Source organism: Phaenicophaeus curvirostris, chromosome 1, assembly GCF_032191515.1.
Source record: "Phaenicophaeus curvirostris isolate KB17595 chromosome 1, BPBGC_Pcur_1.0, whole genome shotgun sequence".
In the NCBI taxonomy this organism is placed as follows: Eukaryota; Metazoa; Chordata; class Aves; order Cuculiformes; family Cuculidae; genus Phaenicophaeus; species Phaenicophaeus curvirostris.
The window spans coordinates 135,027,603-135,040,750 of record NC_091392.1 but is presented as its reverse complement, the minus strand read 5'-3'; positions in this window follow the sequence as shown (position 1 = coordinate 135,040,750).

Below are 13,148 nucleotides of genomic sequence, written 5' to 3'. Positions count from 1 at the left end.
GTCAGGTGTAAGGATCAAAATGGCTCACAGCATAAATGCTTTACAAACATTGCTTGAGAGCACCTGAGCTGAACTGTGACAGAGGATAGCTGCAGTTGGACATGAGAGGCTTATATTGATTTGTACAGCTCATGTTTATGTTTTAGTTTCATTAGATTTTAAATTTTTTTTAAGACTTTCAGCCTTATAATTCAGTGCACACAACTAACCAGCTTTACTCATGCAGAAGAGATCTTGAATCTTGATGACAAGTCTTCAAGTGACAGAATGACTAAATTATATGCTGGCTATAGCATGATGCTTATTCCTGTCCTACCCAGGTGGAGCTGTTCTTTACACTATGTGATTCAGCCATCAAATAGCAGCATGCACGTTTTAAAGGCCAAGAGGAGGCTGTATTGAGAACCTGTCAAAAACAAACGTGCAAACCTCTATGTAGAAGTCAGTACATGTTCCTTGAATCACTCTTTTGTTAAAAAAAAAAGGCCAAACAAATCCTTGCTTCTGTATGATATCTTTAACACAATGCTTCAGTTAAACAGCTTTTATTTCTTCCTCTTGCCTTCATCTCTACATGACAGGTCTTCAGCTGAAGGATGCTTATGAAGATTGACATTTTTATCAAATGTAAAAATTGTCAGGTGAATGATCTGCCCAAGAACATGGGATCAGATAAAAATATCAAGTCTTTGTAAGAATAAAAAATAAATAGGCTAGCGCAGCCTCTCCAGTAAACCTACCGGCTTTGTCACTTGTCCTAATTTAATCCAGTTGGCCTGTTTCATTCATGCTATGAGGCTTGCTTTTGTTTGCTTGCATTGTGATGCCTTTGAAAGAAATGACACCTCATCAGGAAAAAACGTCAGGAATTTTTGAATTACCATCTACATGTTTGTGATATAGCACTGCATTTTAAAACAATACCAGGCAAGTAATCACTCCCTCCAGAAATGCACAATGATTAAAATGTATTTTCTTGTCTACACAAATGTTTTCCAGTAGAGATCAAACTTTAGGGTCACTAAATGAAATGAAAATAAAAATGGAGAAAGGATTTAAATTAGAACCCTCGTGAGGACCAAGACATTTTGGATGCTGAACTGAATCTCAGCATTAGTATCTGGTACAACTTAATAGGTCGTACTTGCACACAGCACACCAACAATAATTGCATCTGTATGATATACAGGCATATGAATAGAGAAAAGAGAAACAAATAACAGGTGTATTTATACGGAAAGTGGCAATAATTTAAAGATGATAAAACTGAGTAGGTCAAAATTAAATTTCATTATATATTCTTCTTAGAAAATTACATGTCATCAAAGATCTTCCTGTTTTGAGTTACCAGAAACTGAATGGCATGTTTTCATGTTCTCAGATTTTAACGATTTGTCAGAATATGATTCATAAGATAATGCATTCAACCCTCTACTTAGTAGTATAAGCAAAAATGAAAATTAAAATGCCCTGCCTTAATGCATATCTATACAGGTCTACCTATACAGAAGCCTACATAGGTGATATTAATAGATAGAATCAGCTTACTTCGACAAAGCAAAGTTGTGTTCTTAGCTAAGAATTAAAATTATTGGAAATAATTACTTCTTGTCTTAGGACAGCAGAAAAAATAGTTTATTTCTTTAATGCAAACAGACGATTTATACATCTACTAATCAATGAACTTCATTTGTGACCCATGGGATGCAGACTACTGCCCTTCCATCTATAAATATCTAAATTAGCAGTCATATTTGTTTCAGGGGAAGAAAAACGTCGTGGATTTCCATTTCGGCAGAACTGCTTGTAAATTCATCCAATTAAGCTTCGCTTTCTGATCACCTGCTTCTAAACATACGCATATATGACTGATCACTTAAACCCAAAAAATAACCGTCCAGAATTGTACAGGTGTTTGCTTTCAACGCTGCTCAAACACAGCTAAGGGCTCTTTTTTATCCTTTTCTTTCCTTTTTTTTTTTTTTATTTTTTTTTTTATTTGCTGTGGTGGTTTGTTTTTAAGTATAGAGCACCTAAACTCGCGTGGGTGTTTCCTCCACAAAGCCCACAGAGGAGAAAACCCCAACGCGGGCACCTGGGACCGATGTGCGGGCTTATGATACAGGGGAACCACAGCTCGAGCGGCTGCACCCCCCCTCCTCCTCTCCATTCCCCGCACTGGCGAGGCCGCTACAGCCCAGCCTGGCACATTCCACGCACCCAACCAAGCAGCGAAACGTTCCTTCCCCCCCCCGAGATTTTCGTCTCGTTTTTCGACCGCCCGCGTTCCCCCTTTCCCACCCCCCCGCCCCGCTCCCCGCTGCCCGGCGGCCGCGGGACGGCCCCGCGGCGCGGCTGGAAGAGGCCGCAGCGCCACCTGGCGGCCTCTCCCCGACGCTGCCGCCACCGCGGCCCCCGCAAACTTCTCCTCCACTCCCCCCGCCCCCCCCAAACCCTCTCCAACCCCCGAACCGTCCGAGTTCCCCGGCCGCGTCGCCATCTATTCTTAGCCCCGCGTCGAGGCGCAACGCCGGGGCAGCCCCGCGGAGATCTGGGGGTGTCGGAGGGCGGCTGGCGGGCGCCGCGGTAGCCTGGGGCGGTGGGAGGGCCGGCGGCTGCTTCTCCTTCCCTGGGGAAGCCGGCCCCCGCCTCGCCCGCCCCCGCCCCGGCTTTGCGGAGAAGCCGATTTACTGCCGGGCCGAGGAAGGGGTGGGAGGGGGCGAGGAAGGCTTGCGTGGCTTTTTTTTTTTTTTTTTTTTTTTAACCCCCCCTTTCTTTTCTTGTCGTTCCCCCCACCCGCCGCCACCGCTCCGCGCACGCTGGCTCCTCAGTGTCCGCTCCATCACGTGCGGAAAAACATGCCCAGCACAGACCCCAGACCAGAAAAAAAAAAGAAAGGAAAAGAAGGAAAAAAAAAAAAGAGAAAATATATTAAAAAAATTAAAAAGGGAGAAAAAACAATGAGAGGGGAAAAAAAAGGAGAGGAAGAAAAAAAAAGGAATAAGAAAAACCCACCGCAGAACAGCCAAAGCCAAAGCGGGTGCACCGCTTAATCGAAGAAGAGCCAAGATTTCCTCTGAACAGCCGCCTCCCTTGTTCTCCTCCCCACCCCCGTCTTCTTTTGCTTTTCTGTGGTTGTGGTGGTGCCGAGGGAAGTGGTTAACCAAAAACCTACGTGTTGGGGTATTTTTTTGTTTCCCTGTAAACCACAAGCGCACGCGGAGCAGGAGGTACCGCTCCTGCCCGTCTCCGCTCTTGCAGGGAACTGTGGCTTCGCTCTTTTCCCTCTCTGCCTGTACTGCAGATATTTTTTCCCTCCTCTCTTCCACACTCTTCTGTTTATTTGGCTGTAAGGCAGAGCTACTTTGTAAACATCTCACACAGAACCCCAGAGCCTTTCCAAATAGCTGATTGCAGCAAAATGCCTCCGAACAAATTATGGTGCAAGGGGGGATGTAGGGGACGAGACCGAAGCAGATGAAAAAGAAACAAGATTTGCATAAAATCTGCATTTGTGACAACGAGATCGCGTATGATGGTGGAGATGTCAGAAAGAAAGTATCGCTTTATCATGATGGGGAAAAGTAAAAGCACAGGCGACTGCAGCAAACTGCTCGCCCTTTGCCAGAGTACCAGCTGCAACACCTCTCCCTCGATCCCTCACCTTCGCCAAAACAAAAAGGGGGTGGGGGAGAGCAGAAAAGCAACAGAAAAAAAAAAAGGAAAATGAATACTGAAACGGCAAATCCAGTACTCCTACCTTAACCCTGGAATAGCTGCAGAAGCACTGGGGTCTTTTTTACACGGCCAGATTCTTTCAGGAAATCCTCTCGGGCTATCATGCAGCCGGGATTATTCACACACGGTTCCTGCTCTTTTTCGAATCCAACGCGATTCGCTTCTCCAAAGGAATGTAACGACCACGAAGGGGAGAGGAGGGGGGGGTGGGGGGGGTGGGGGGATTGGAGGAAGGGAGATTAAAAATAACAAGAAACACAGTAACACTGGATTTGAAGGAAAGCCGTGTTCTCGGTTGTAAGCGACCTACATTCAGGCAGCAAATTCATCGCAATCGGTGCGAGAGGGAGAGTTGGGTCTGAGAGCAGGAGCTGTGATTGCCTATGCAGAGAGACCGAGCCGGGGAGAGACTGATCTGCAAGGCGAGGCGAGCTGGGAGAGAGAGGGAGGGGGAGAGAGAGAGATGGGGGGGTTGGGGGGGGGGGGGAGTAGGAGAGGGAGAGAGAGGAAGAGGTCCAGGCTGTACCAGGCGCTCTCCTCCTGCTATTGGACCAAACTGAATGAAATTTACAAAGCCGGCAGCCAATAGCTCTCCGCAGTCAGCCCCATCACTACAGAAACCGCATCTCCATCCACCGCTTCTTGCGAGGAGCGGAGCCCGAGCCGGGGGCTCCGGGGCTGGGCAGGGGGGCGCTTCGCACAGGGAGAAGTAAACGTGGGTGTGCGTGGGGGTGTGGGGGTGTCGAGGGGGATCACGCAATTCAGGCTGTTGCTCTCCCTGTTCCGTGATGCTCCTCAGCAAGTATAGTCTGCGGTTTCTACAGTACCAGCCTGTTGTTACCATATTCAACCCTATGCATTTGCTGGAGCTAACAGTATAATTGCACACCAACAACTGAAGCATTTTTTGTCCTATTCACCTTCCTCCCACACAAAACCAGCAAAGTAGATATCTGTCCAGTGCCCAATCTTTATTTAACCATACTTCTTTTTTAATTTATTTTCATAAACAGACTGGTTATTTAATGTTCACTTTTCAGTTAGCTAACCACTGTCATGAAGGTCAAGTGTGCAGGCTGAAGACGAGACCCTGTGGTTATTGCTAAGTACTACAACACAGGGTCTCTGGTTCATTTCCTGTGTATAATTTCAGACTGAGAGTGGTATAGCAAATATGTTCTCTGGCCTCCAATAGATTGCCTTGTTTCACTCCACAGCATGTTGCTTTGGTCGGTTTAATAACAGCACTTAACATCAGCCAGAGTGTGAGACCCTGTACTGAGACCAGGTGAGAATTGGCCAAGTTCACTGAGAATAAAGCAGAGAACAAAATAAAGAGGTTTGAAGATATTTTCATAATTGGAAATAAAAATCATATTCGTGCCTTGATGAGACTTCCTGCTACAAGACTTAGACTTCATAAGCTGAGTCTTTGACATTTTCAAATGATGAAAAAAAAAAAGAAAATCAACAGCTCTTCTTTTCTAGATCCTTTGTTTCTACCACCACGTCAGATTCTCAGAAGAAAGCAGATAGTGTTTTGTTTTCTCAAGTTTGAATTCTGGCTGTGATATTTTGTTTATCAATCACTTTTATGTTCTTCTGTTTCAAGTGGCAAAGGAATATATACTCTCTGATTTAAAGATACCATCTAGCAGACAACAGTTGGTCTGTTGTGCGTCTGTTCTTACATAGTGTTTTCTTTTATGGTATGAGTGATACTTCCTTCACTTAGTAAAGCATGTTTTAGTTTTGCATGTTATAAGTCTTAAGTACATGTGTAATTCACTTGCAATGTTTTAAGGAGTGCAATAGTTACATTAAACTGTTAACTTAATAATCTGTGAAATAATTAATTTTATATTACTTAATTATATGTTTTGCCTTACTTATTTTAAGTGACTTTAGCAGCAGGTGTTCCTGCAAGTGAATTTTAATGCTTTTGTTATTTTAATAACGCACCCAGAATGTGTAACCAATCATATTGCTTGACTGACTGAACATTTTGACACATTTAGAAAAGATGTCATCTTGCACTGCCATCTGTCCCAAATTTTGCAGGACAGTCTTTATTTTGATGAGTATGTCATGCATTTTGCAAGATAAATTTGTAAGATATTAAAGTATGCACTAGTTAATCAGAATAATGATCTCCCACCTGTGTTGTAATGTCAGGAGGCAATTTATTACAGGTTACCAAAGGATCATCTCTAATATTTGCAAGCAATGCTTGCAACTATGACCCAAGTATTCTCAAACACTGCAATAAAAATGAAATTCCTATAAACTTTGCGTATGTGTGTGATCAAAAGATTTAAGTAAAAGGCATTTGGTCAGAACAGTGGAGTGCACTTTTCTCCTGTTACAACTTCCAAAAAGCTGAAGGTACAATTGCAAACTGTGGCTTATTTGGGAAGATATGTGTAGCAATCCACTGAATATTTATAACTGCAAGCAGGAGTCCAGGAGCAATTATTCAGAGAGAAGAATGCCACTTGCTAAGTAACACCATAGCTTCTTACACGGAAGCATTGTATTTTAGCATTAACCCAACTTGACTCTACTTGTAAACAGTGAAATCTAAAGAAATCATGGTACACGACAGTCTGACTGAAGACAAGCCAAACTCTGCTGGGTTCCATCCCATGCAAGCTCTTTTTATGTCAGTCAAATTGAGGCATGATGATCTCCCGTGTCCAATCACTGTAAAAATTCCACAAGTTCATTTCTAAATCAGATTTACTGATGCTGAAATTAATAGCAAGAACGTATGACTGTTTAAAAAAAGAAAAAGCGCCTCTCAAATTTTGTTTGTTTAGTTAGTTTTTCATTCCAAACAATTCATATTTAAAATACAAATGAGACAGGACAAGAGGGCCTTACTATTTCATGAACAACAATTGACTCTTTACTCCTCCCTGTTGTCTGCTTGGTCTTCTAAGTCCAATATTCATAATGCCAATGGACTTTCATTCGTTTTTATGCAAGGATGAGCCGGTATCGTTCTAATACACTTAATGCAGTTGGAATGGGATATTGCCCTGCCCTCATGGTGCAAAAGGCTCATCTTCAGTGGACTGAAATCCACAATGAGTCTCCTTCTACTCAGGCTACTGGATGAGCTCACTTGCTGAGTACAAGAGTGATGTTGGATGCTTTACTTAGAGAATTATTGCCATGACCACTGATAGCAGCTGTTCAGCTTCCTAAAGTGATGCAGCCATATCATTGTTTTAAAAAGCTGTTTTGATTTTTTTTTTTGTACAATCAGTGTACCAAAGCAATTTCTGCTATTAAAGTAACTTTTCTGTTCTTTTGAGCTATCGTTCTTGCTGTGAGCTAAATCATCAAATTCAGAATGCATAGCAGGCACAGTGCTTGGTAAGACTTTAAGTAAATGAGAACTGCAGAAGAAATTTATGCCAAACTGTAGAATCGAAAGTAATTAAAAGGAATTAGAATGAGTCCACCTGGTCCACCAAGTAAACAGGAAAAATCCAGAGATGAATTTGAAATGAACATGCAGAAAATTAAGATTTGGAAGAAACAGTAAATGTTTCCTAGTTGAGTTGCCTCCAAATACTGTTTACTGAATTTCAAGAAAGAAATGTATTTCCTATGTGGCTTATCTTTTTTTTTTTATAGTTTGCTGATAAAATGCTGTACTACTGTTGATATTACGTGTCAGATAAATCAGAAATGTACTGTAGAGTCCCACCTGCATGGCCAAGATGATAATTTCAAAGTGTTATACTGTAAGAACTAATACCCACTAGAACTTCCCAAGGATACAATGTTTGTCATGATATGTACCTGACTTTTTATTTGCATTCAAATTACGTTCTCCTTAGCATTTCTTACAATAACTTTTTGTATTTTCTTCTGTTGAGAAAGATCCAAATCCAATATATTGTAGACATAGATGATAGCACAGAAAGATTACTTCACCTAATTAGGTCCTTTTTAGAGAGCAAAATACAGGAATTTGTAATTATGCAACTTTTGAGATGTGACCTTAACATTCATGAAGGGGTATAGACATTGACTGTAACAGAGCCAGCATTTCAGTCCTGGAAGAGTGGAAGCAGTTGCTGGGCTCTGGACGACTTCTTCTAGCCAAAGCTAGAAAAGATCATTATAATTCTCTACAGACATCTTTCATATCATTTAAGCTAAATGCTTCATCAGTTTCTGGGGGTTTTGGTTTGGTTTGGTTTCATAAAGCTGTTTATTTACTCTTGAACTAAAGTTTGTGTTTTTCTTTTTTTTTTTAAATGTAAATACTTCATGTTGTGCAGATTCTACAGCGTCTGAGTAGATTTTACTAGTATATAATTGCTCTCACTGTCAAAACCACATTCCTGACTTGTAGTCTCACAAAATTGAACTTAACTTTGGCTTTGTCAATTAAATAAAAGAGCCTATTAGTATTCTTCTTTTTTCAACTTACATACTTTAAAGATCATGATTACTCAACCTTCTAACCTTTGTATTGTTGAGATAATTAGATTCTGCTTTGTTAGTCTTTTACAACAGGGTAGCTTTCCTAGACTGTGATTCATCCTTGCAAGGTTTTTCTCAACCTCCACTATTTATCAATATCCTTTTAAAAGTGTAAACTCTGGAATTGTCACTGGAGTCTTATTAGTGTAGTATTTTACTCCAAATCTCATTTTTATTTTTACAAGGATCACATTTGCTATTGGTCTCTGTGCGAGCTGGGAACTCGTGTTGCTGGTTACTAATCATGATTTCAATATTTTCTTCCCTGATTTAAAAACATAGATTCTCTTATCTTAAATTGTGACCTGTATTCTCAGTTTTAAGTACAGATATCATTCTATAACAAGATGAGTTTACAATGCATAGATGTTACCTAACATCCATGGAAAACTGTTTCATTGTCATTGATATTTTTCTCTATAGATAGTATTTGCAAACTTTTTCTGCAATTATTCAATATTTCCATTAAGATCCTTATTAAGATCTTACCTGCTTAGTCTTTGTTGTTTTTTCCACCAGAAAAAGAGACTAATAATTAAAAACACTAGCACATGTTCTGTGAAGACTCTCCCTCAGTTGTCGATCTGCTTGTCTGAGTTGGAACTTGTCTTCTGTTCTTGCACATTCTCTCTCTTTGCATTCATCATCATTCAAACCAAGGTTTTTCGTTTTATTTGAAACTAGACTGAATTAAGGAGTCAAACTCCTGATGAATATCTGACACCACCGAAATAGCAGCATTTCTATAGAATAGCGTCTTTAATTCTCAATATATGACTCGGATAAAAATAAGTTAATAATCAGATTTATTTAACAGTTATTTTCATCTTCCATGTTTGGAAACATGAAAAGAAGAGATACAATGTATTTCTGTGCAATATATTCTGGACAGTTGAAAACTTGCTCTACCTGTGCAATTTGCCCAGAAACCACAGCACAGGACAAAGCCTAAGTATAGTGAGTCAAGGGAATCCCTATGCATACTTGCAGCCTACAACCCTATTGCCATTTAAATCTGTATCTTTGGAGGATGGACACATGCCTTCTGTATTAGGAACTCTACAGGTACAGGCAAATCAGGCTACTTGAGTGCTATGGTAGTTAATACAATTAATAGCATTGAAAAAGGTCCTACTGCAGGCAAACATACAAAACTGTGCTTCTTCAAAAACAAGCTTAATTGTTCCCTGTGCAGTATAGTCAAACAATTTTTAAAGGTTTATATAGTTAGATTTTTGATTTGGATTAATACTTTTGAAGGAATTCCATGCACCATTCGCATAAACACTAAAAGTGCAGCTCACCCTACATACCCATAGAAATCTTGATTTAATCTTGACAAACATGGTCTGTAACGTTCACTGATATGAAAGAATGAGTTAACCACAGTCTAGTTATCCACCCCTACTTCCATTCTCTTTCAGATTAGAAACAGATTAGAAACAGATGCAAAGTGCCTTAGAGTCATACCTTACAAAATCAGGTAACCTTTTTAGTTTAAAGTGCTATGCAGACTGATAAGTTATTAATATTAGAAAGAATTATTTGTAGCACAATTTAAGGACTAGAGAAAAGCATATGTCTAATACCGTATAAGAAATGAGAAACAGTTTAGCAGTACTTACGTGCATCTTAAACTTTTCCTGTACTTGAACATCACAGGAAGGAGAGCAGAAATAATCATTTAATGCAAGCAAAGAGATATTAAATGCAGCCCCTAAATACCTAATGCTAATGTCAAAGCTTGCATTCATTCAGAAATCAGCTCTCTTCAGCAACATAGTTTTCATCTACAGCCACAATGTTAAGGATCTGGATGTTCAAAGCCAAACATAATAGCCCTGCAGGTAACTCCTTTGACAACTGGTGGTCTGTAAGACGCTGCTCACAGACCTGTGGACTTCAAAAGTACACTATAGCTGCATGCTTCAAACAGCAAGTAAGTGTTCTGCAAGAATTATTCTTGGAAGTTGCTAGAAAAACTCCTGCTTTTGGACTACACAGAGAGATAATTAGAACATCAGAAGTATTAGAATTATTTCCTTCTTCACAAAATAATTACATAAAACACAGTCTTGGTAGTAGGTAGTAATATCTATTTCTAAATGCTTTTCTTGCTGGATTTTATCAGTGAGGGTATATATGCTTTGCCTGGCAAAAATAATCCTGTTTCTTTTGCCACCCAAAATACAGAATCAGTTAGAACATTTAGGGTACCTACTACGTAAACTAATCTCTATTGTGATGCAGTCTATTGAGAATATATTTTTGAAACTCCACACATTGTTGAAAGCATTGAATACAAGCCTCCTAACTTCTCTCACTGAATGCTTGAGCAAAAAGAGCTATTATGTAGTGACAAGGCAATTCTGGAAGTATGAATTTCTCTGCATAGTGACACTCCTTAGAAGATCTGGGCATGCATAAATATTCTTTGAAATGCTTCAAGTATCAGGTCACTTACGAGACTTGAGTGTGAGATCCTCAAGCTATGAGAACACTGTCCAGTTCTGCCTGTCCACTGAGTCACCTATTCATCATCATGTTATTAGCCCATCCTAAATGTGGGGCAATTTCCTTCACAGAGATTCCAAGTCATGTCCTTTACTTTGTAATTAAAGGCATTTACAGACAAGAACTAGTGAATCTATCTCCAGCTTTACCGCCATACCTCTGCCAGAGATCATCATTCCCTGAAATTCAATCAGCAGATGAAACGTTTGCATTGTGTGAACCACTTAATATAAGGCGACAGACTAGATTAAATGAGAAATGAAGAGGAGTTTAAACTAACCTGTAAGTGAAAAGGAATATTTGTTCTGCCACGTTGGCTGCAGGGATCGTCTCCAGTAGCATAGCAAGAACAAACAATTTGGGATGGAGGAATAATATCTCAAACTGTAACTGTTGCAACTGTTTGCTAAGTGAAAGAAAATCATAGTGCTAGCAGAGCATACAAGCTCATCCATTGCAAGGTAGCTCATTAAGCTACATAAATTTGGTGACATTTGTTTGCCCACAGTTAATGCTCTGGGGTTCTGGCTGGATATAGGAAGAGCTAGGTACAAGCTGTTCATGCTGAGTGGGTCTGGGAAGACCAGAAAGAAAATCCCAGATTTAGACAGGAAGTACCTCATGAATTTAGGTACTTACAGTACAGGCAATCACTTCTGAATAAGAACTTTGCAGGAGTCTGACCTCATCAGGAAAAATTACTTCAGTTTCATTTAAAAAAACAGATTGTCTTAACTTTAGATATGAAAAGGCATAAAATTGATTGGTTTAAGAAGATCAGTTTGAACAAATAACTGACATAAATAAACAGATGAAAGCCACTGAATGGGTTAAATTTGTTATGTTCAAGTCCCTGCCAAATCTTCAGCAAAGAACAGGAAGTTTATTGGCAATTTTCTGAAAGAGGAGGAATCCAATGATAAAATGTGAGCCATTTGTCTTCCCAGTCATTAAAGGAAATTCACTTTAAAGATGTTTCTGGACTGGCTGCTGCTGCTGCTGTGCCCATTATAATTTATCAGGGTGTCTGCTGGTAGTATTATCATCAATAGGGGCTCAGGTGGACTTCCATTAGTGCTATCAAAGTCCTTATTGGCAAAATATTCCACTGACCTAGTCAGGATCTATCAAATGCTTTCAAAGCCGCATCTGCCATGGATGTTTTCTTCTGCTAATTATTTTCAGCAAGTTTATAAGATAATTCAGCAGGATGATTTATCTGGTGAAAAGCAACAACAACACACATTTTTAATAAGTAAAACTGTGTCAGTCATCATTATGTTCATTTATTTATAGGTCAAGTCCTTCTCAGCCTTTATCCACTTGTATGTGACATTTAGAACATAAACTCTCTAGGAGAGAGATTTTCTTATCTATCTTTACTCAGGTCCTAACTTTGATAATGGTCTTTGGACACCATCACAGTACACATGTTTAAAACTAATGTAGCTATATGTGAAATATGTAACTAAGCACACTTACTTAACCATATGTTGCGTAAGTTTTACAGCTCTGCTGCTTGCTTTGATTTAAAGCTGTGTTAAATTCATGCCAAGTAATGAAAAGTCAAGCTTGCATAGTTTCTTTGTCTCAGAAGTCTATGCAGTTATGACAGCCTGGGAAAGGGAGGGGGAAGGATACATCTAAGACGGGATAATTATAAAAGCTATCTTAATTCTGTGTAACACAAACACAGACTGTACATTCTACAGGACTGGGGAAAATATGCATTGTATTATCCTGTTAAAAAAGGCGACCTGCACAAAAACGTAATACCTGATGACAGACTTAACTGATCATCACCTACTCTTCATGACCTAAAGATACTAATAAAACTGTAAAATTAATTGATATCTTATTTGTATTAACAATCACATTTATTATGGTTTCATTACATGAAAAGCAGAGTCTACATGTATGTAATACAGGAGGCAACAGGTGGTTACAGCAAGCAGAAGCGGAGTTGCATAAGATTATAGTAAGAACAATTTCAAAAGGCAACTATCACAACCGTCAACTGTAATTTATTTTTTTTTAACAGAAAAGTGATTTATGACTCTCTCTTTTCCTTTCTCCCAACATTTCATTGCCCCTTTTAACACTTATTGTTTCCTCATATGATTGTCAGCCATTCCATGTAGCTGTCAGAGTGAGTGAACACAATCTGCTATGATCAAATATAGTTGCTGCCTTTCAGTACCCCTTGATCATCACTGGACTCAAAGGAGAGTGAGGGGAGGGTGGTGGATATGTATCACTAGGTGATATCACTCAAAAAATGCTTTGTAATCCATCACTAAAGGTGCACTCATCAAGACCGGAGGTAATAAAAATTGGTTTGCCTCTTTTCTTCAACTAAGTCAGTTAAGCTAGCAAGCTGGGAAAGAAATGCT